Source organism: Myotis myotis, unplaced genomic scaffold (assembly GCF_014108235.1).
Source record: "Myotis myotis isolate mMyoMyo1 unplaced genomic scaffold, mMyoMyo1.p scaffold_m19_p_3, whole genome shotgun sequence".
In the NCBI taxonomy this organism is placed as follows: domain Eukaryota; kingdom Metazoa; phylum Chordata; class Mammalia; order Chiroptera; family Vespertilionidae; genus Myotis; species Myotis myotis.
Window position 1 is genome coordinate 85928191 of NW_023416335.1, and position 23281 is coordinate 85951471.

The 23281-nt window shown below is 37.8% G+C and overlaps 1 pseudogene; it reads left to right on the plus strand.

The window, feature by feature from the left end:
- The first annotated feature begins 8807 nt into the window (after nt 1-8807).
- On the plus strand, nt 8808-9405 carry LOC118651173 (annotated as a pseudogene).
- Nucleotides 9406-23281: the final 13876 nt, after the last annotated feature.

Consider the following 23281-nt stretch of genomic DNA (forward strand, 5'->3'; position numbering starts at 1 on the left):
GGCTGCTTTCTCCGCCCTCTGACTCCCTGAGACCCCGCCCCACCCAGGCTGCGGCAGAGGCTTTTGCATGTGAATGTACCTAACTGCAGCCGAACCAGGCAGACCCTGAACTTCCAAGAGAAGGCCCAAGGCCCCGCAGCGCCTTGCATTGCTTCACAGCTGAGCCTCTTCGTGGCTCCTGCTGTGTGGCCTCAGGCAGAGGCTGAATTAGCACCTCCTTAGATCCAGGAGCCACTGTACCCAGTGGTCAGAGGGGGTCCATCCAGACTGCAACTCCTCAGATCCATAAGGGACACACTCAGGGAGCAGACTCAGTGAGCACCAAAGCCCCACTAAAGCAAGTCTTGCCCCAGAAGGGTGTCTTCAGCACAGAAGTTCTCCCACTTTAGACACAGCTGATTCTCACAGCCAATTGGCCTGGAGGTCAATTCCTCCCAGTGATTCTACAACAAACAAGGCACCAAGAGTGAACCAAGAGTGTCCACCCCAGGTAACTGGGGAGGCTGAGCTACTGGGCCCTACAGGACACCTGGCGCACAGGGCCACTCTATCAACACAGGGAAGCTGCCAAAATGCGGAGACAAAGAAACAGGTCACAAATGGCAGAAATGGAGGAAAGCAAACGATTGGATATAGAGTTCAAGGCCACGTTTATAAGGTTTTTCAAGAATTTTATGGAAACCGCCGATAAATTTAATGAATCCCTCAATAAGTATAGTGAGACCATGGAGGACATGAAAAAGGACCAACTAGAAATTAAGCATACACTGACTGAAATAAAGAATAATTTACAGAGATCCAGCAGCAGAAAAGAGGATCCCAATAATCAAGTCAAAGATTTGAAATACAAAGAAACAAAAAATACCCAACCGAAAAAGAAAAAAGAAAAGAGATTCCAAAAATATGAAGATAGTGTAAGGAACCTCTGGGACAACTTCAAGCGTACCAACATCAGAATTATAGGGGTACCAGAAGGAGAGAGAGGGCAAGATATTGAAAACCTTTTTGAAGAAATAATGACAGAAAACTTCCCCTACCTGGTGAAAGAAATGGACTTACAAGTCCAGGAAGCGCAGAGAACCCCAAACAAAAGGAATCCAAGGAGGACCACACCAAGACACATCATAATTAAAATGCCAAGAGCAAAAGATAAAGAGAGAATCTTAAAAGCAGCAAGAGAAAGACAGTCAGTTACCTACAAGGGAGTACCCATACGACTGTCAGCTGATTTCTCAACAGAAGCCATGCAGGCCAGAAGAGACTGGCAAGAAATATTCAAAGTGATGAATAGCAAGAACCTGCAACCAAGATTACTTTATCCAGCAAAGCTATCATTCAGAATTGAAGGTCAGATAAAGAGCTTCACGGATAAGAAAAAGCTAAAGGAGTTCATCACCACCAAACCAGCATTATATGAAATGCTGAAAGGTATTCTTTAAGAAGAGGAAGAAGAAAAAGGAACTCTTACCATTTGCCACAGCATGGATGGAACTGGAGAGCGGATAAATACCACATGATCTCACTCATTTGTGGAATATAATGAACAACATAAGCTGATGAACAAGGATTGATCCAGAGACGGAGAGGCATTGATTGGACTGTCGGGACTTGGAGGGAAGGTAGGGGAGGGTGGGGGTAAGGGGGAAAGATCAACCAAAGGACTTATATGCAAGCATATAGGCCTAATCAATGGACATGGACAACGGGGGGGTGAGGGCATGAGCGGGTGTGGGGGGGGGTGGGGGGTAGAGGGTAACGTGGGGACAAGGACACATATGTAATATCTTAATCAATAAAAAATATATTAAAAAAAAAAAGAAATTCTGATTTAATAGTTACCCTTACCAAAGTAATAATTATTTCTTACTAGAAGCCCGATGCACAAAATTCGTGCAACAGTAGGCCTTCCTTCCTCTGGCTGCCAGCACCAGCTTCCCTGTGGCACCTGGGACCCAGGCTTCCCTTGCTGCCCCGGCTTCATCTGGAAGGTCGTCCGGAATGATGTCCAGTCTAGTTAGCATAGTATGCTTTTATTATTATAGATAGTTTGTAAATAAATGTTTCTTTAATTATCTCATTGCCTTGCTTTCTGATAGACTCAGAGTAATAAGAATTGGGGGAAAGAGAGTAAAACAGAGGTCTGTGGGATTGTCCCATAACTCCAAACCCTTCCATTCTCTGCTTTGTGGTGCCCATGCCAGGACCCTGAAAACCACATTTCAGGGTCAGCTGGCTCCTTGTCACACTTTGCTACGAGGCAGCACTAGAGGGAGAGTGCAACTGGAGAATTAAGAAGGGAGGTGCACTCCTGTTTGCCTCTTGTTGGCTTCCAGGCTTCCAGTTCCTTCCAGTATCACCCTACACCTTGGCCAGTACAATCCCTCTCTATAGCAGCAGTTGAATCCATTTTGCAATTTTTCCAACAATTGCAGGATGAACCACATTTTGCCTTAGAGACAAAAGACTTAATGTCCCCACCTCAGAAGACTTGGCCCCAGTCTCACAGGGATTCTTCAATTTCAGAGACATCAGAGATAGTCAAGCTGTGCCCCCTTCCCAGAGGTCTGTGTTCTAGCTCCACGGGGCATCCTCTCCAAACTATTAAGTTTTAATAATTCCATTGTCTTCCCTTTGCCCCTCAGTAATAAGGATAGTAGTTGCCCCAATAGTTGCTATCTTCATGGTACATTAGTTCTCTTTTACCTCTTCAGTTACTTCATTAGCAATTTAATACATACTTAATAATTTTCAAATCAAATTATCTGTTAAAATAACTGGTATGATTTCTGTTTTCTGACTGGACACCAACTACATATAAATTCGTACCAGGAATCACTGTAAGGGAAAAATGTTTATAAATGTGATTTGGGGATTGATTTGGTTGTGTCCTTAGACATCAATGCATTACTGAACTCCTTGATATAGAATATGGGATACTAGTGATCTATGTATTGGCATTACAATTAAATTATACCTGTGGTTGATTATGATGAAGTTCTTTTTTAAAAAATATATATATATTTTATTGATTTTTTACAGAGAGGAAGGGAGAAGGATAGAGAGTTAGAAACATCGATGAGAGAGAACCACCGATCAGCTGCCTCTTGCACACCCCCTACTGGGGATGTGCCCACAACCAAGGTACATGCCCCTGACTGGAATCAAACCTGGGACCCTCCAGTTCGCAGACCGACGCTCTATCCACTGAGCCAAACCAGTTAGGGCGATGATGAAGTTCTTAATGAATTAAGTACCTGGGGAAAACAAGGGCTTGCTTTACTTAATTGTTAATGAAATAATGTTGACTACAAGGATTGTGGCATTGAATAGATTATTCTGAGTACACTGGACCACTTTTAGAGAGAAAATTACAAGTTCGGCTTAAGTCACAAATTACCAGAGAATCTTTCCACATTCAGTTTAAGCCACAGATTAGTAGAGAATGTTTATTATATCCCTGAAATAATTTCCTATTTCTTATAACCACAGGGCAAATATTGTTGAAAAGCAAACACAAATTTAAACAATACAGGCTGCAGAATTACAGTATAAATTGGATTCATAGTCTCCCTAAGTCTCCAATGTAAAAGTTAAGGCATTGATTGGGTAAGTGTGAGATTTGAAAGTAGAATGGGGACATCTCTTGGGTTCAGAAGACATTGGGAATCTTAACCCCACTACTACCACCACCAAATCATTCTAAGATTCTCCTGCTAGTATAGGGAGCCTGCCCTGAACATCTAAGAAAGTGATACATTCTTTGCTGGGTCATCTGAGGCTGTTGCCTTGCAAGGTGGTTCTCATTCTCCCGAAGAGCCTGAATACTCCTTGTTGCCACCAGGTTCATAACGAAGATTAGATTTTATCATGTTCAAAGGGGGAAAGTACAGAGTCTGATCTGGAAGATAATAGCTTATAAATCAAAAGAAGTGCAAGAGTTGCTAATTATATTGACATTCACTTGGAGAAAACATGTGATAATGCAAATCAGAGGGCAAAAGATAAACTCCACAACAATTCAGGGACCCATCATCTCAGTAAAATTTCTGGGTTGCAGTAACCCAAAACATACCAAGCTATCCCTTCCCTCTGAGGAGAAAACCAGTTGCTGCATCTTTCACCACCTACCACTAAAAAAGTGGCATGACAGTTGGTAGGCCCGTATTTTCTTTTTCTGTGTTTTTTGTTGTTGTTGTTGTTTTTTGTTTTTTGAGGCAATGTATATGACTTTGAGTGTGCTACTTCAATTTATTTACAAAATACCTGTAAGACTGTCAGTTCTGAGTGCAGACCACAGCAAGAGAAGTATAAATCAAGCCCGGGTGGATGGGCAGCTACTCTTCCAATGGGGCTTTATGACCCAACGTTTACAATGGTTTCCAATTGTACACAAGGGAAATACAAGAAAGTGTAGTTACAGACCAATTTTATTAAGAGCACAGAGGCAGAAATTATGAACAAAGTTTAGCAAACTCAATCCAGCTATGTGTAAAACACTAGTGTATAAGCTCCATGAAGGTAGTGATTTCCACTTACTTTTCTATTACACATTCCAACACCTAAACACTACCTGGAACACAAATGAGCATCCAATGTTATATTTTAAATGAAAGAGTGAAAAAATAAGTGTATCCTAGGAACACAAAAGTTGTTTAACAACAGCAAATCTATAAATGTATTTTGCCACATTAACTGATTAAAGAAGAACACACATATGACCACTTTAATAGGTGCCATGAAAACATTTGATAAATTCTATTCATCAATAAAAAAAAAAATTTAACAAAAAATTTAAAAATAGATAGAACCTACAATAACAAAGATAGAAACAAATCTAACACAAATCTATAAGAACTTAATAAAGAAATTTTTAATATGTTATTGAAGATGATTTTTTTTAAAAAAAGAAGAAATTCCACAAGCACAACTTTAAGATGAAATATGTTGAGGTTTTTTTGTTGCTTTTTCTTTCTCTGCACATATTTTCCCTGGAGGACTGTTGAGGTTTCTATAAACTTGGAGAGATATAAATGACCCAGTTTGATAAAAGTGCATTATAGTCTGTAAACAATATTTACAAGACCTTACTGCTCTAACCAAGTCTTCATCAGCCTCTTGAGGAATGCATACTGTGCTTATCATAGGAGCAGAAGTTCTGGGTCCATATGGTTTCTGCAACCAGCACTATTGGGAGAAGCAATTTATTTGCATGCTATCTCTTCCCTTTCTTTCTTCTTTCCCTTTTAAAGATAAAAAAGATCTCCCAAACAAAAAAGGCAGGGATGGTAATTACACAAATAATCACATTAAAAAATTAAAAATTCAACCTGAACCATAAGTACCTAATAATAATTGTTAACATTTATTGTGCTCTTACTGTATGTCAGATTTTGTGCAAAGTATTTTACATGTATTGTCTCATTGAATCTTCACAATAATACTATAGGTAGGTAGTATTATTCTCTTCATTTTACAGAGGCAGAAACTAAGGTATAGAGGGTTAGTTAACCCAAAGTCACGCAGCTAAGGTTTTAGTTTCCTAAGGCCATTGTAACAAATTTCATAAATTGGGTGGCTTAAAACAACAGAAATTTATTGTATAGTTCTGGAGATTAGAAGTCCCAAAATCAAGATGTTAGCAGAGGTGGTTCCCTCTGGAGGCTCTGAGGGACAATCCATTCCATGCTTCTTTCTTACCGTCTTGTGGCTGCCTGCAACCCTTAATGTTTTTTGGCTTGGAGCTGCATAGCTCCCATCTCTACCTCCATTTTTACATGGCCTTCTTGTATATCTCTGTGTCTTCTACTTTTTTCTCTTATAAGGACACTCGCTGTTAGATTTAGAGCTCTCCTTAATTTAGGGCTCATCTCAAGAGCCTTACCTTAATTACATCTGTAAAGATTTATTCCAAATAAGGTCACATTCTGAAGTTTCTGGTAGACATATCTTTTGGGGCCACAATTCAACTCACTACAGTTAATAAATGGTAGAGCCAGAAATTCAAACTCAGTTCTGCTTAACTTTAAATCTCAATCTCTCATTCACTATTCTATACTTTTCTTTTTACTAAGTCTTACATATAGTAGATGCTCAATAAAATGTTAATGGCTGAATGAGAAATAGAGAATAAATAAGATACTTGGACAGTCTCTTGGAGTTCATTGTACTGGAATTTATTCTATAGTCACTGCTCAGAAAACTACTTTTGAGTACTCACACTGTGTATAGTTATAACTCCTTCTACAAAGATGTCACTAACTTGCCACTTCCTCCTTGTCATTACCCAGTTTCTCTTTGATCCTTCGCAATCTGTTGTTTTAAAAGCAGAAATCAAAGGCAAATTACAAATTCACTCAGGAAAGAATTAAAGAGAAAGGTTTGGTCAGAGAGCCCCACTAATGAGGTGAAATCTTCAATACCAGGCTTTACTCCGACTGATCAAAAGGCAAAATGAGCGGTCACAGGCCTCTCTCAGTGTCTGTTTTAACTCTCAAATAAAACTTGGACTGTAACACTAATCCACTTTTCATGTTTTCCCAGAATTCTCTAGCAGAATTCCTAGAACACAAAGATATCAGGGTCATAGGATTTTGTTGTTGCTGCTGTTATTTTGGGGGGGTTTTTTTTGTGGTTTTAGGAGTTTGTTTTGTTTTGTTGAACTCCAGGATATACATGAGGTGGTTAATCTTTCAAATATATGTCCCAGCAGTATAAGGGCATGAAAAAAATAAAAGGGAAGAAAAATATGAGACTTCCATCCTCATCCTAAATATTTATTTAATTGAAAAATGTGGTCACATAAACAATGAATAAAATGCAGAGATAAGATTTCCAGTGAATGCTATCAACTAAAATTTTTTCTTAAACTCTACGTGCAGAAAGATATAATTTTAAAACCATTAATCATGGTGAGATTACTTTAGTCTTTACACATTGATGATGAATGGTGTATTTGCATAGTCAAAAAGTAAAAACATTTAAAAGTAAACTCAGTGAATAAATGTGTTATTGTAATCTATCTCTAATTAGAATATGTGAAGTACAATCATGTTCTTAGATGATGACAACAGAAAAGGATTTTATAGACATACTGCATGAATTAAATTCTTCCCAAATTGTCTGATTACCCTCCTCACCCCCAATAAGCAGGACTGGGGAAGGATTTGAGGGCCACATTTTGGAGTTTGTTGATTAATGGTTTCATCCATGTCAAGCTTTCTAGAGACTATTTTCAATTTCCCCACCAGAAACTAGACAGTGATATCTTACAGTGATAACCTATTGAGGAGTCAATGTTCATATGTCTTTCAGGACAGATATCCACATTTTTGGATTAAATATAAGACCATATATTTCACAATTCCACCACTCTAGAATACAGAAAATTTGCTATCAAGAATTGATATTTTGTGCATCCTGAGCAAGACCTGGGTCTTAGATACCCTGAACTGTTTATTGCTTCCTTCTATCCCTAATCTTCCTTGAATGGCCTGGGCCCCAGAATTAAACTTCAGCCCATCATACCTTAGTTCCAGCTTTCTGTCCACCTTTGTCACAAAGTACCTTGGTCTCAGGCCCAAACTCACACAGATTTCAACACATCCTACTTCATCTCTCCTCAGCCTTTGATAATAATGGAGATATACTCGACTTGTAGGACATATCCATATCCTAATTTTCTCTCTACTTCTCTGGCCATTCTCCTTCACTAAATTATTTTTCTAAGCCAACAACTTCAATAATGGTGTGTCTCTGGATTCTCTCCAGAGCCTCCTGGCCTTCTCAGTCTATTGTCATAGGCAATCTCATCCAATGCTCTGGTCTAAATAAGGCATCAGCAAACAATAGCTCACAGGCCAAGTCTGACCCACTGTCTGATTTTTAATTTTGAATTTTTACTGAAGTACACACACTCATTTATTTACATATTATCTATGGCTATTTGTGCTACAACCAGAGAGTTGAGTAGTTAGACCAAATGGTCTTTAAAGCCTAAACTATTTTGATAATCATTACTTGAGGAAGGGAATGCATGTGGAGGAACAATTTTAACAGGAATGAAAGGTGGCAAGAAAATATGTTTGACTTTGAGGTCTATTTGATTGTGTCCCAATGATACAGACAGTTTTTGTCCAGAAAAGAGTCAAATATACCAGGCTAAAACTCAAGAGATCACTGTGAGGATACAGATTTGGGAGTGATCGCTATTTACATGAGAGCTGAATCCTAAACTGGGAATAAGATCAATCAGCAAACGTGTAAAGTGTATTTTAGCCACCCCAGGTAGAGGAGGCCAACGTAAATAAATAACTTCCTGAGTGTAACACTCACTCACTAATTTGGTAAATGCTGATACTGCTTAAGACAAGAAATAAGTTAATCCACAGAAGATAACCAAACTGTGCCTTAAATGCTCAGTGCGTGGTATCAAATGTTAAAAAAGTTTTGTTGCTGCAGTAGCTACTGTTGCTTTAGTCAACCAACCTTGTAACTTTAGATAGTTTAATAGAAAGATAAGCAAGTCCCTGGTAAATTTAATCCACTTTTAAACCACCAGTTTAGATAAATCTCAACATTCATTCTGAGTAACAAATTCGTTTATCTGAATTTCCTGGGTAACCATGGCTATACCCATTACATTTTTTTAATTAAATATTATTTTTGTTTTGGCAAATATAGCTATACCTCAAGTAATACGTATTATTTGATGCTTTCTGATCTATGTCCTCTGATTTTCTCCATTTAGGAGTTAGCATCGGAGAGAGGCTCTTCCTTTCCGCCTGGCCGCAGCCATCAGGTAAACCAAGATGGGCGCTTACAGGTACATCCAGGAGCTTTGGAGGAAGATGTACTGCGCTTCCTTCTCCGGGTGCGCTGCCGTCAGTACCGCCAGCTCTCCGCGCTCCACAGGGCCCCCGCCCCTCGCGGCCCGACAAAGCGCGCAGCTGGGCTACAAGGCCAAGCAAGGTTAGGTCATATATCCGATTCATGTGCGCTGCAAATGCCCTGTTCCTAAGGGTGCGACCTACGGCCAGCCTGTCCATCACGGTGTTAACCAGCTGGCGTTTGCTCGAAGTCTTCAGTCTGTCGCCAAAGAGCGAGCTGGACGCCACTGTGGGGCTCTGAGAGCCCTGAATTCTTACTGGGTTGGTGAAGATTCCACGTACAAATTCTTTGAGGTTATTCTCTTTGATCCATTCCATAAAGCTATCAGAAGAAATCCTGACACCCAGTGGATCACCAAACCAGTCCACAAGCACAGGGAGATGCGAGGGCTGACATCTGCGGGCGCAAGAGCCGTGGCCCTGGGAAGAGCCACAAGTTCCACCGCATTATTGGTGGTTCCCGCCGTGCAGCTTGGAGAAGGCGCAATACTCTCCAGCTCCACCGTTACCACTAATATAAGTAATGTTTATAAAATTCTTACCTAACAAACAATTTAGGACCAAAAAAAAAAAAAAGAGTTAGCATCAAGCCTCTTGTTAGTGTTCATTGCATTAACTGCCATACGAATGCTATGAAAAAATAAAGTTCATACCATGTCATTAAATATATATTTGTGAGGGTTTTGGAGGTCAGAGAGGATTTGGCATTTTTCAGGGAGAAGCATACAAGATGTTACAGAGTACAGAGTAAGAATATGTGTGTGATTGGAAGAGGATATAAAAGTTAACTGTAGCTCCCCTACCCAAACCCACATTCCCAACCATTATCTTGTTTTATTTGTCTCCTTAGAATTTAACACCATCTAGCATAATATTTTTCTGTTTATTTGCTCTCCCTCTATATTTGGATGAAAAGCCCATGGGAGCAGGGCTGTTTGTTCCCTGCTATATTTCCAGTGTCTAGAAACACTTGGGCTATTGGACACTCTTAATAAGTACTTGTCAGATAAAAAGTGAATCAACAATATAATTAAAGTAAACATAAAAGAAACAATTAGGTTAAGGAGAATTCGAGACCATTTCTCTAAAATTTTATTTACAGTTAATTGTGATATTGTATTTAACAGCAAATAAAAATTTTAAAAGTCCTTTTTAATCAACCTGAAAATGCTAAGTTCAAATGCTGGCAGCCTTTGTGAGACTAGCTGACTGGTCTGAAATATGAGAGGAAGACAGAGATTAAATAATTTATCTCAGGAGAAGGAGCAAGCATGGGGGCCCCTGGACAGGATGACTGGCAAAGGAACAATAAAGGAAACAACTCATCTGACAAGAGTACGGAATAAATTTTTCCTTCTTTCTTTTCCTTCTCCTTCTTTGAAGCATAACTGATTTCTTTGTCTTAAAATTAATTGTAATAATTAGAAAAGACACTAATTAAGAACAAATTCTGTTTTAAGTAGTATGAGTAGATTACAACCCTGTTTGAGGGAACCTGTAATCTTTGGCTTCGGGTAGAAGTTATTCTGAATGGCTGGGGAAGTCAGGCCACATGCTCAGAGCCAATTAAATTTGTGGAATGTCCAAAATACAGCAATCTCTAGTTAAATAATGTGTGTATTGTTGTGTTTTTTTCACTAAACAGCCTTTCTGCTATTTAAAGACAAGCTCATTATTATTATGAGGCTCTTTTAGTAGCTATAACCTGTAATTCACCAAAATATTTATTAAGAGTGTCCAATATCCCAAGTCTTAAAAAGTCAATTTCAAGAATCACCCTGTCACTCAATTTCATAAATCTTTCCAAATCCCTTTAAAGCCAACCTAACAGCACAACCTCATACAATTTAGGATATAAGTCAGCTACACCTATTGCCTATAAAATGTGGTTTATTACAATGAATACAATTGTAAACCTATATGCACCAATGCTACTTTTATGGCAAAAAGCAAACACTCTTAACTCTTATATTTGATCCTTAATGGTTGTCCTGAACAACACACAATGTTCAATAACTCTCAACATGGCTGTTCTTGATTCTGGTGAATCATAAACTCTAATTTGATGAATCATAGCTTTCCTAAGATAAACCATATTGCCCATGAAATGATTAAAAAGAAACAAATCTGTCACATGATTTCTTTAAAACTTTGCATTTTTTCCCAAATAAGAATACTGTATCTCTCTAACAAAAATTTCCTGACCAGATTACAAATCTTCTAATTATATCCTGACTTCTAGTGATATCTACCTGCCTTTCACTTCAAACGAATGAATTATACTCTCATCTTAAGTGTTGTGGACATTTGCTCTGTGCAGTTAAATTCCTGCCATTCTTCTCCCCAGTTAGTAATAATAATTTACATTTGTATAACTCATCACAATTTGCAAATTCCTTACACATAAAATTTTTTCTTTTAATCTATGATAGAGTATCTATAAGCTAGGTATTATTAATCCCAGGTTTTGTTTTTGTTTTGTTTTGTTTTTTGCTAATCTTCACCGAGGATTTTTTTTCCTATTGATTTTTTGGACAGAGCAGAAGGGAGGAGGAGAGACAGAAAGATAAACACCATGTGAGAGAAACACATCTATTGGTTGCCTCCCTCATGCGCCCCAACCAGGGCCAGAGATCAAGCCTGCAACTAAGGTATGTGTCCTTGACTGGAATGGAACCCAGGACCCCTCAAGCCACTGGCTGATGCTCCAACCACAGAGCCAAACCAGCAAGGGCATTAGTCCCAGTTTTACAGATGAGGAAATTGAGGCTAAGCAGAATTAAGTAACTTGCAAAATGTCAGACAATACCATTCTCCTGTTCATTCCAGCCTCAGTCAGTGCTGTCTTTTACCAGGAGCCTCAGCCCTATTCAATTCCTGCCCAAAATAGAGAGTATTCATGCACTAGGAATCCCAGACACTAGCTAGTAGGGCTTTGGAGTTGGTCTTGCTGCAGACCTGAGTCAGTCAATCCTAGGCAATCTGGTGCCCTCTGACCTTCTGCTCTTCCCTGCCTCTGCTTCAGCACCATCCCCCAAAATGGTTCAGTGCTCCCATTGGCACTGGAACTGTAGTGATAATCCATTCCTGCTTATCTTTTGTTGTTGTTAATCCTCATCTGAGGATATTTTTTTCCATTGATTTTTAGAGAGAGTGGAAGGGAGGGAGGGCAGGAGAGAGAGGGAGAGAGGGAGAGCAACATTGATGTAGGAGAGACACATCAATTCATTGCCTCCCATACGTGCCTGACCAGGATGGAACCTCAACCCAGGTACATGCCCTTAATGGGGAATGGAACCCTCAAACCTTTGGTGCACAGGCCAACAATCTAACCACTGAGCAGCACCGGCAAGGGCCTGCTTATCTTGGTTTAAGACCTGACAATACACCTAGCTTGTGCCAGCTTCATCTCTTTAGGAAAGTTTCCTAGCTGCCACTGGAAACTTGCCCTAATCCATAGCATTCCCCCAAAGTTATGACATGATAAGGCTGACACTCTCCTGCACTCACACACACAATAAAGCCACTCTAAAGAATCCCAGCAATGTTCTGCAGATACCAGATAAAACCTGGTTCAGGTAAAGCCTATGAAAAACAAACACACACACACACACACACACACACACACACACACAGCTCCTAGAAAGCAAACTCCTACTATACAATATTGAACAAGCTTATCTTGTTTAAGAGTTGATTATCTATACTAATAAAAGGGTAATATGCTGATTAGACTGGATGTCTTCTGGACGTCCTTCCAGACAAAGCCACAGTGGCTGCAAGGGCTAAGGGCTGCCAGCTGCGGCATCTGTGAAGGCCTGTTCAGCACCGAGGTCCCTTTTTCAGAGGCCATGGGAGAAGGCAGAAGGGAGAAAGCAGAAGGGAGAATGCCAGCACTGTGGGAGAAGGCAGAAGGGAGAAGGCTGGCACCATGGGAGAAGGCAGAAGGGAGAAGGTGAGAAGGTCAGCGCCAAGGGAGAGGGCAGAAGGGAGAAGGCAGAAGGGAGAAGGGAGAGGGCAGAAGGCCAGCACTGTGGGAGAAGGCAAAACTGCCTGGCACTGGCACAAAAACAAACATATTGACCAATGGAACAGAATCGAGAACCCAGAAATCGACCCAAACCACTAGGCTCAAGTAATATTTGACAAAGGAATCAAGAGCATACAAGGAGTCAAGACAGTCTCTCCAATAAATGGTGCTGGGAAAATTGGTCAGATACATGAAAAAAATGAAACTAGATCACCAACTTATACCATACACAAAAATAAACTCAAATGGTTAAAGGACTTAAATGTAAGATGGGAAACAATAAAAATCTTAGAAGACTTCATAAGCAGCAAAATATCAGACATATGTCATAGCAATATCTTTACCAATACAGCTCCTAAGGCAATGGAATCTAAGGAGAAAATAAACAAATGGAACTACATCAAAATAAAAAGCTTCTATACAGCAAAAGAAACCATCAACAAAACAACAACAAAGCCCACTGCATGGGAGAACATATTTGCCAATGCTATTTCAGATAAGGGTTTAATTTCCAAAATCTACAGGGAACTCATACAACTCAACAAATGGAAGATAAACAATCCAATCAAAAAATAGGCAAAGGACCTAAATAGACACTTTTTGAAAGAGGACATAGAGAAGGCCGAGAGACATATGAAAACATGCTCAAAATCACTAATCATCTGAGAGATACAAATCAAAACAACAATGAGGTACCATCTCACACCTGTCAGAATGGCTATCATCAACAAATCAACGAAGGACAAGTGCTGGAAAGGATGTGGAGAAAAAGGAACACTCGTGCACTGCTGGTGGGAATGCAGACTGGTGCAGCCACTATGGAAGACAGTATGGAGTTTCCTCAAAAAACTAAAAATGGAACTCCCATTCAACCCAGTAATCCCACTTCTGGGAATATATCCCAAGAAACCAGAAACACCAATCAGAAAGGATATATGCACCCCTATGTTCATAGCAGCACAAATTACAATAGCTAAAATTTGGAAACAGTCTAAGTGCCAATCAGCATATGAGTGGATTAAAAAGCAGTGGTACATCTACACAATGGAATACTATGCTGCTATAAAAATGAAGGAACTTTTACCCTTTGCAACAGAATGGATGGAACTGAAGAGCATTATGCTAAGTGAAATAAGCCAGTCAGAAAAAGATAAATATCACATGATTTCACTCATATGTGGGATATACTGAACAACATAAACTGTTGAACATATAGAGATCCAGAGACAAGGAAACACTGAACAGACCATCCAACCCCAGAGAGAAGGCAGGTGAGGGGGAGTAGGGTAGGAGATCAACCAAAGGACTTATATGCATGCATATTAGCATAGCCAATGAACAGGGACTCTGGGGTGGTGGAGGCTTGTCATGGGGGCTGGGAGATGCGGGGGAGGGGGTCAATCGGGAAAAAGGAGACATATGTAATACTTTGAACAATTAAAAGATATATATATTTCCAGATGATTCTGTTGTACATCAATTACATCCAATTCCTGGAGTCAGAACCTTTTTATATGCTATTTCTTCTGGCTAGATTATCCTTATTTTTTACAGAACTTTACTGAAAGAAACATTCACTTATTCACCTGTTAACAACCAAATCTAGGTTTGGGATAGATGAAAGGAGGATGTGAGTTGAAATATTACCCGATAATATTTTTTTAGAAAACCTTAATTCATCTTACCACTTTTTAGCATCTCTAAAGCATCTTGAATATATTTTGTTTATAGTTTCCTATTTGTTTGCATTCATTTCTCCCTTTCTCTACTGGCTTCTCCTCTCTGCCTATCTGGATCTAACTATCACTGGGAAATAAATTGGCAATTGTCACAAAAGAGGTAAAAGTAAAGAAGTCAGAGGGACAGAAAAATTAGAGTTGTGGGAAAAGTGACCCTGCCCACCTAAGCCAGTTTAGCTCTGCTAATGTGGGAGATCAATGCAGCCCCTTTTCCGCACATAAAATGACAGGAAAATTGCCAGGAAAGGGCATTACATCAGAAGTTCTGAGCTCTATTCCTACTTGAAGTGGCAAAGGAGATACTGTGAGAAGATACAACCAAACTTAGGGCTGCCTTGGTGTAAAAACATATTTTTAAATCCCCTTTAATAAACAGTATAATGAGTGAAGATAAAATTATCTCACATTCCACCAAGAAGGCTTTTCCTATTAAAAATCATGAGTAAAGATGTTTTGAAATACTTACCTATCTTATCAACTCCAGATAAAACATTCACTGCAGCCATAACAATTTTTACTTTAGATTCTTTTTGAAATGTCTGCTGATGGTGCAAATGTTCTTGGAAATGTGCTTACTTTTTTTTAGATACTCACCGAATGAGATTTTTTAAATTGATTTTTAGAGAGAGAAGAAGGGAGGGAGAGAGAGAGAGAGAGAGAGAGAGAGAGAGAGAGAGAGAGAGAAGAGAAGAGAGAAGAGAAGAGAAGAGAAGAGAAGAGAAGAGAAGAAGAGAAGAGAAGAGAAGAGAAAGAAGAAAGAAAGAAAGAAAGAAAGAAAGAAAGAAAGAAAGAAAGAAAAGAAAGAAAGGAAGGAAGAAAGAAAGAAAGAAAGAAAGGAAGGAAGAAAGAAAGAAAGAAAGAGATAAACATTGTTATGAAGAGAAACATCAATCAGTTGTCTACCATACACACCCAGACCGGGGACTGAACCCACAACCTAGATATGTGCCCTGACCAGGGCCCAAACCCACAACCTTTTTGGTGTACAAGACAATGTTCCAACCAATTGAGTCACCCAGCTAAGGTGCTGTGCTTACTTTTAAAATAATGCAAAATGAAACAATTTTCTGTGTATGTAGAACATTTTATTTTTAAAATCCTTGCTTATGTATACAGGGTCTGTACAATGTCAAGAAATATATTTAATCAAACATCTCTGGGAGAACAGCTCAGTACCATTAGTTTCATTATACAGATAAGAACACTGAGATCTAAAAAGGTTAACCAGGGGTTGCAGAATGCTTCATAAGAGCATAGTACTCTAAAAATATTGTATGTTCAAGAAGAAAAGTGTGATCTCTTGTAGCAAAGAGATTAGGGGAAATAACCCAGAGGTAGGGAGAATTTATATTTTTATTTTGAAAGCTTTCATGGCAAATGTCAAATAACACATTGTTCTCCTGAACCATGTACAATTTTCTCATCCAGTATTTTGAGAAATTATGCTACTTTATCTCCAGAAATCAAGCATATTAGATGCATATTCATGGTTCTCTTCTGTGGAGTACAAAGTAGTTAGATAATTCTGGTTATGTTATTGCTATCAGCATCATACATAATCAGCACATTGTTGATGGTACCATAATCCATACAAATGTAATAAGTTGCAGGAAAGTATCAACTCTGGTTTCTTTGTTTATCAAATATTTATTGAGTGGGAACTCTGAATCAGTCAATGTGCTATGCTAGAGATACAATGGTAAATAAGATAGCTCTTACTCTCTAATACAAGCATGTCAAACTCACGACCCGCAGGCCACATGTGGCCCACAACGAATATTTTTGTGGCCCAGCCAATATAAGGGTATGTAAGAAACATCTTAATAAAAATTTCATAACTTAATTTTGATAATATCTTGTTATACATAATTATTAATAACGAACTACAAAGTTCGCTAATGACTGATTACTTTAATCATGTTGCATTCATTTCCCTTATGTGCCTTACATGCAGGCACACCATTTCTCTCCACTAATACTAGCAGCGAATATTTTAGCAGCTGATTACCACGTCATTAGTCTTGTACTGACTTGTTTGGTGTGCGCAACAGGAAATATTTCTCTTTCGGAGAACAAGAAAAATAGGTTTATTTGCATTATGTTTATTAATTTGTACAGTCATTCAGTGTCTGGTAAGTTAATGTTCAAGAAAAAGTATTAATTTTTATTAAAATGTTTTATTATTTTATGTTAACAATTACTTATTTATATTCAGCATGTCTCTATCGAAATACTAGTAAACCTATGTTTCTATGAAAATTGAAGCTTTTGGTTTTTTGCGGGCCACATAAACTTAAACCTTGTTAAACCTTTGAGTTTGACATGTTGCAGTCTAGTAGCTTAGTATGTGGAAGAAAGAAAAACAAAATGTAATCAAATAATTAGGAGGTAAAATGATTAGTTAAATTAAAAATATGTACAAATTACCCTGAAAGCACAGAGAAAAGTAAAACATGCTTGGACTTGAAAAAAACAGCAAAAGAATCAGAGGTTGTGATATTTAAACAGCATCTTAAAACAAAACAAGGAAACAAGGTGAAAGACATTCCGTGCTGATAGAGTCATACATGGAAGGACAGAGAAGTACATGAAGCATGTTCTGTAACCTGGATGTGTGGTGTACAGGTGGGAAATGAAGATGGAAGATAGAATAAAAAGCTATGTCATCAATGAGAAGCAAGTGAAGGTTCTAAAATTGGGAAAGGACGTGATCATGCTTCCGTTTTGGAAAGACAAATCTGTGTATAGAATGGACTGAAGGGGGAGGCATTGAAGGTAAATGGAGTCAGTTAGAAAATCCTGAGTCTGGTCTGAAGTGCAGGACAGAGATGATGAAGACCTGAACCTCCACAATGGCACTGGGGGTAGGAAGCAGTGAACAAATTTAAAAGATGATTCAGGGACTAACACTGGAGGAGGTGACTTGGGTACTACTATCTAAGTTAGGATTATAAGGGAAAAAAGCAGGTTTGAGAAAAGATAATGACTTGGGATTTTATGTGAAAATCATTTTCTTTCTGAGTAAACAGTGCACAGAAAATATAATTGAATCCTTTATTGATGGTCTTGCAATTATACCTTACAATTATCATCTTGAAATGAAGAGCTCTCCAATTCCATGAGTAATTTGTAAGTACGTGGGTTCAGTGGCACTTGTTTTTAAGTTTCCTTTTGCTTGCCTTGAGAGAGCAACTTTTGTCTTTATCCCCAAACATACAGACCTATTTCTTCATTTTATAAAGCTGTTGGGAAGTCAGGATAGCAAAGTGGCATTTTATAGATCATAGTGAAGGGAAGTAACTTTATTATCATTAAAATAACATACTTAAACTCTGAGTAATCACATAAGCAAGAATTGAGAATTTTTGGCAAATAATGAGCTCAAATTTAGGATAAAGTCACTTAAATTGCTTACTTGATTTACATTTTTAAATTAAATGGCACACATAGCTAAAGATTTCTATCACTTAGAACCATTCAAAGTCTGCTCTAATTAATGGACTGTCATACTTACCTACCTGTTTATCTCAATTACCCTCACAGGTATGCTCTCATAAATAAGGATGCAAATGTGGTTTCTCTATTCTTTAAAGGGAAATTCTCTTTTCTCAAAAATTCAAATTTGAGTTTGTTGGACTGTCAAAAGGAGACCAGTTTCCCTTCTCAAACTACAGATCTGGGTTTCTCAGATTATTATATTGTTCTTTTTCTTGGAGCAAACGGATGTAGGCATAATTAGACATTGATTAATTACTGTCATTATTTACCTCCTGAAGAAAGCTGTCAAAAATAACATAAATCTAGAAATCTTTTTTTACTATACTTTGCATTGGTTTGTAAAACAAGATTTGTTTGTGAACCATATAACATGAATGAAATTTCAGTTATTGATCCTCACATACAGTCTGCAATTTTATATTATTGGTAAAATGGAAAATCCCCTTTATAATTAGGACAAAAAATAAAATTTATATTTCCATAATTTGAATACATGGCCTCCACTCTAATGCTAATACTTCTACTTTGTTTTTTATTCTATTTGTTTACTTGTTTATTTTTCTTAAATGTTTTAGTATCTAATTATCTTCAGAAAAAAAGGCTTCATATTATTTTTTATCATTTAAATTATTACATATGTCTCCTTTTTTCCTGATTGACCCGACCACCACAACCCCAACCCCTCAGGACAAGCCCCCACTGCCCCAGTTTCTGTGTCCATTGATTATGCTCATATGCATGCATACAAGTCCTTTGGTTGATCCCTAATAACACCCCTCCCCTGCCTTCTCTCTGAGGTTGGACAGCCTGTTCAGTGTTACCTTGTCTCTGGATCTATTTCTGTTCATCAGTTTATGTTGTTCATTATATACCACATATGAGTGAGATCATATGATATTTATCTTTCTCTGACTGGCTTACTTCACTTAGAATAATGCTTTCCAGTTCCATCCATGCTGTTGCAAATGGTAAAAGTTCCTTCATTTTTATAACAGCATAGTATTCCATTGTGTAGATGTACCACCATTTTTTAATCCACTCACCTGTTGATGGGCACTTAGGCTGTTTCCAAATTTTAGCTATTGTAAATTGTGCTGCTATGAACATAGGGGTGCATATATCCTCTCTAATTGGTGTTTCTGGTTTCTTGGGATATATTCCTAGAAATGGAATGGCTGGGTCCATTTTTAACTTTTTGAGGAAACTCCATACTGTCTTCCATAGTGGCTGCACCAGTCTGCATTCCCACCAGCAGTGCATGAGGATTCCCTTTTCTCCGCATCCTCTCCAGCACTTGTCATTTGTTGATTTGTTGATGATAGCCATTCTGACAGGTGTGAGATGGTACCTCATTGTTGTTTTGATTTGCATCTCTCAGATGATTAGTGACTTTGAACATGTTTTCATATGTCTCTCGGCCTTCTCTATGTCCTCTTTCAAAAAGTGTCTATTTAGGTCCTTTGCCTATTTTTTGATTGGATTGTTTATCTTCCATTTGTTGAGTTGTATGAGTTCCCTGTAGATTTTGGAAATTAAACCCTTATCTGAAATAGCATTGGCAAATATGTTCTCCCATGCAGTGGGCTTTGTTGTTGTTTTGTTGATGGTTTCTTTTGCTGTATAGAAGCTTTTTATTTTGATGTAGTTCCATTTGTTTATTTTCTCCTTAGATTCCATTGCCTTAGGAGCTGTATTGGTAAAGATATTGCTACGACATATGTCTGATATTTTGCTGCTTATGGAGTCTTCTAAGATTTTTATTGTTTCCCATCTTACATTTAAGTCCTTTAACCATTTGAGTTTATTTTTGTGTATGGTGTAAATTGGTGATCTAGTTTCATTTTTTTGCATGTATCTGACCAATTATCCCAGCACCATTTATTGGAGAGACTGTCTTGACTCCTTGTATGTTCTTGATTCCTTTGTCAAATATTACTTGAGCATAGTGGTTTGGGTCGATTTCTGGGTTCTCTGTTCTGCTCCATTGGTCAATATGTTTGTTCTTGTGCCAGTGCCAGGCAGTTTTGAGAACAGTGGCTTGGTAATATAGCTTGATGTCTGGTATTGGGATCCCTCCAACTTTGTTCTCCTTTCTCAGGATTGCTGTGACTAATCGGGGTCTTTTTTTATCCAGATTTTTTGAAAGTTTGTCCTAGGTCTGTGAAATATGCCATTGGTATTTTAATAGGGATTTCATTGAATCTACAAATTGCTTTGAGTAGTATGGACATTTTAATGATGTTGATTTTACCAATACATGAACATGGTATGTTCTCCATTTCTTTATCTCTTTCTCTATCTCTTTTTTCAATATCCTGTAGTTTTCTGAATACAGGTCTTTTACCTCTTTAGTTAAGTTTTTTCCTAGGTATCTTAATTTTTTGTTGCAATGGTAAATGGGATTGTGTTTTTAGTTTCTCTTTCTGTGAATACATTATTGGTGTATAAAAAACCATAGATTTCTTGATGTTAATTTTGTATCCTGCTACATTGCCGAATTCATTTATTAAGTCTAGTAGTTTTTTTATGGAGTCTTTGGGGTTTTCTATGTACAATATCATGTCATCTGCAAGTAATGACAGTTTTACTTCTTCTTTTCCAATTTGGATACCTGTTATTTATTCTTCATGTCTGATCGCTATGGCTATGTCGAGCAGGAGTGGTGAAAGTGGGCATTCCTGTCTTGTTCCTCTTCTTAGGGGAAATGGTTTTAGTTTTTGCCCATTGAGTATCATGTTGGCTGTAGGGTTGTCATATAAGGCTTTTATTATGTTGACGTATGATCCCTCTATTCCTACTTTGCTGAGAGTTTTTATCAAGAAAGGGAGTTGGATTATATAATTTTTTAGAGCAAAATTTCCTTTTAGATATGTTCTCCAAAAGGTAATTGATTCATATTTCCTAATTCCAAGCAAAACATTAATTCATTTAGTAACTTAAATCACACTGTGAATTCATCAGAAAGTTATTTTGTTTAAAAATATATATATATTCCATGGAAGCATTATTGAGATTTTTCTTGGCCAAAATTGGTTCAGTCTTGCCCAATGGGGTAAAACTTTGGAAATTCAATCCCATATTTGTTCATGAACCCAAGAGGCCATACTCTTTTTTTTTTTCTTAAGAAAATTTTTCCTTCAGAAGTTGCTTTTGATAGTTATTATCATCACCAGCTTTTTCTGTGATTTGCCCATCTTTCTCAACTGCAGAGAGCAACAAATGCATTTTAGGCAAATTGATATTTCTAGCTAATTAAGCTCTTGCTATTAATAAGAAGCATCAATCAGATGCTCAAACCTCAGAGGGAAGGTAGGGGAGGATAGTGGTGAGGGAGAGAGATCAAGTAAAAAAATTGTATGCATGCGTATAAACATAACCAATGGACACAGACACTGGAGGGGTAAAGGCATGAGGGGGGGAGGGTTGGAAATGGGGGGGATAAGGACACATATGTAATACCTTAATCAATAAAGAAATAATAAAAAATAATGATTTTCACACCCGTCAGAATGGCTATCATCAACAAATCAACAAATGACAAGTGCTGGCAAGGATGTGGAGAAAAAGGAACCCTCATGCACAGCTGGTAGGAATGCAGATTGGTGCAGCCACTGTGGAGAACAGTATGGAGTTTCCTCAAAAAATTAAAAATGAAACTCCCATTTGACCCAGTGATCCTACTTCTAGGAATATATCCCAAGAAACTAGAAACACCAATTAGAAAGGATATATGCACCCCTATGTTCATAGCAGCACAATTCACCATAGATAAGATTTGGAAACAGTCTAAGTGCCCATCAACAGATGAGTGGATTAAAAAACTGTGGTACATCTACACAATGGAATACTATGCTGTGGTAAAAAAAGAAGTTCTTACCATTTGCAACAGCATGGATGGAACTGGAGAGCATTATGCTAAGTGAAATAAGCCAGTCAGAGAAAGATAAATATCACACGGTCTCACTCATTTATGGAATATAATGAACAACATAAACTGATAAACAAAAACAGATCCAGAGACAGGGAAGCATCAATCAGACCGTCAAACCTCAGAGGGAAGGTAGGGGAGGGTGGGGGTAAGGGGGAGACATCAACCAAAGGACTTATATGCAACCATATAGGCCTAACCAATGGACACAGACAACAAGAGGGTGAGGGCATGAGTGGGTAATGTGGGGATAAGGACACATATGTAATAATCTAATCAATAAAGAAGTTAAAAAAATAAAAAAATAAAAAAATAATGATTAATAATTTTTCAACATAAATTTCATTATTGAATGTGACTTAAATATGCCTTTTAAAAATAGCTGGTCTCATTTCAAATGAAGTATCACTATAGACCACCACAATGGTTGTGACTATGAATTCAACAAGTATAAATGCATTAACCTTTTCGAAAGAGATCATTATTTGGTTCACTATTACACTCATCACATTTACTAGTATATATGTTTAAGTGATAACATGCTAAAGGATTTAGCCTACAAGTTTTATTTTTTAAATAAAAGCAAAATAATTTTAATATTTTTAGTTAGATATTTGAGTTTGGAGGAAGAAGTAACTGGGGTATTCTTAATAAGCATCAATTAAAGAAGGAATTATCTTTCCTGGAAAAGTGGAGTGTAGTAAAAGGAAATAGTTATCCTCATCTCAAACTATTCCTAGAAATTTTTTACTTGAGTATTTTGGTCAGTGGAATTAAGGGGAAGAAAGGAATGTATCAGGAGAAATAAGAGATTAGTTATTTCATCTGGATATGGAGTCATTTTATACATTTAGGTCACTAGACACAGAAGTGCTCTGCAGTCCGCATCTTTGTTCTCTGGCACAAGGCAGAATCTAGTGTTCAAGTGGAGGAGGGGGTATCTGGAATGCCCTTAACAAAAAGAACTCATTTATGGCTCAGATTTACATCATGCATATAACCTTCCATGGGTCTCTTCATTCTAACTGAGCTGTGACATGTACTAAAATTGCTTGACATCTATTATCTCTCACAAAATATTAAAATCATTGACAATTTGGGATTAAAACTGCCATCTCAAAAATATCATTTGGATTCTGTCAACATAAAAATATATCTAGCGAGAAAAAACCAAGATGGCGGCATACGTAAATACTGGAAA